General features: G+C 50.3%; 1 non-coding gene across 1 annotated transcript; it reads right to left on the bottom strand.

Annotated features, from left to right (window-relative positions):
• Positions 1-825: 825 nt before the first annotated feature.
• Positions 826-898, bottom strand: Trnas-gga (transfer RNA serine (anticodon GGA)). The gene has a single exon. It is a non-coding gene; the product is annotated as a tRNA-Ser (tRNA).
• Positions 899-1,598: the final 700 nt, after the last annotated feature.

Below are 1,598 nucleotides of genomic sequence, written 5' to 3' on the forward strand. Positions count from 1 at the left end.
TTTTAAGGTAGTTTTTGTTTCCTGCACTTGTGAGTGGTAGCCAGCGCCACTCGGACTACTCGGGGTGAAGGGGACCTTCTTTTTAACCCCCGGGCTGTGAATTGAGTGTCCACGACATGTCGAGAGAGGTCGACCAGCGTTGAACCCTCTTAAACTACCTTTGGCACGAAGACTGCCAGAACTGAGGCCATCGCTATGCTTGTAGCGAATGAGAAATGGGAAATGCATCGCTCGGTGAATTAACATAGAATAAAGGTTTGCCGTCAAGAAAACCTCGGAAAGCAAATGGGGGAATCCGGTAGTTCATAGAAACAGATGAAGAATTTTTAGGTCCGAAAGAAGGTGGTGAAAAAATTCCCGCACGGTGGGATCCGACCCCGTGACCTCCAGAATACCGTTCTGGTGTGATAACCAATATGCTACCGGAGGAGCTGTTCCCCCACCACTTTCTTGGGTGTTCATGCTTAGGTATTTTTTATTTCTTGCACTTTGGTTGTGGTTGCCAGCGCCACTGGGCCTACACGGGGTGAACAGCCGCACTGTTCGCTCTTTTTACCCCAGGGTCGTGACTCGAGTGTCTTCTACATGTCGACAGTGGTCGACCAGCGTTGAACCCTCTTTAGCAACTTTTTCACAAAGACTGGCAGAACAGAGGCCCTCGCATTGGTTGCAGTAAAATAGAAATGTGAAATGAATCGATTGGTCAATTAAGACAGAATGGGGGATTGCCATCTGGAAAACCTCGAAAAGCAAAGGGGGGAAACCGGTGGGTCATAGAAACAGATTAAGAATTACTTGAGTCAGAAAGAAAGTGGTGGCGAGATGCCCGCCGGGTGGGATCCGAACCCACAACCTCCAGAATTCCGGTCTGGTGCGATAACCACTACGCTACCGGTGGGGCTGTTCCCCCACCACTTTCTTGGGTATTCATGGTAAGGTACTTTTTCTTTCCTGCGCTTTGGTTGTGGTAGCCAGCGCCACTCGGCCTACTGGGGGTGAAGGGGACTCTCTTTTTAACCCCCGGGCCGTGACTCGAGTGTCTGCGACACGTCGAGAGTGGTCGACCCGCGTTGAACCCTTTTAAGATACTTTTTCACCAAGGCTGCCAGAACAGAGGCCCTCGCATTGCTTGTAGCAAATCAGAAAACGGAAATAAATCGCTCTGTGAATTAAGACAGAATAAGGGTTTGCTGTCAAGAAAACCTCGGATAGCAAAGGGGGAAATCCGGTAGGTTAGAGAAACCGATGAATTTTTTGAGTCAGAACGAAAGTGGTGAAGAAATTCCCGCCGGGTGGGGTTCGAACCCACGACCTCTAGAATACCGGTCTGGTGCGATAACCACTACGCTAGCGACGGGGCTGTTCCCCCACCACTTTCTTGGGTATTTATGTTGAGGTATTTTTCGTTTCCTGCACTTGGGTTGTGATAGCCAGCGCCACTGGGACTACAGGGGTTGAAGGGAACCTTCTTTGTAACCCCCGGGCCGTGAATGGAGTGTCTACGACATGTCTAGAGTGGTCGACCAGCGTTGAACCCTCTTAATCTACCTTTGGCACCAAGACTGCCAGAACAGTGGCCCTCGCTATGCATGTAGCGA

This window comes from Haemaphysalis longicornis, unplaced genomic scaffold (genome assembly GCF_048455015.1).
Source record: "Haemaphysalis longicornis isolate Haplotype H1 unplaced genomic scaffold, Haemaphysalis longicornis Haplotype H1 scaffold_11, whole genome shotgun sequence".
Taxonomy (NCBI): Eukaryota; Metazoa; Arthropoda; class Arachnida; order Ixodida; family Ixodidae; genus Haemaphysalis; species Haemaphysalis longicornis.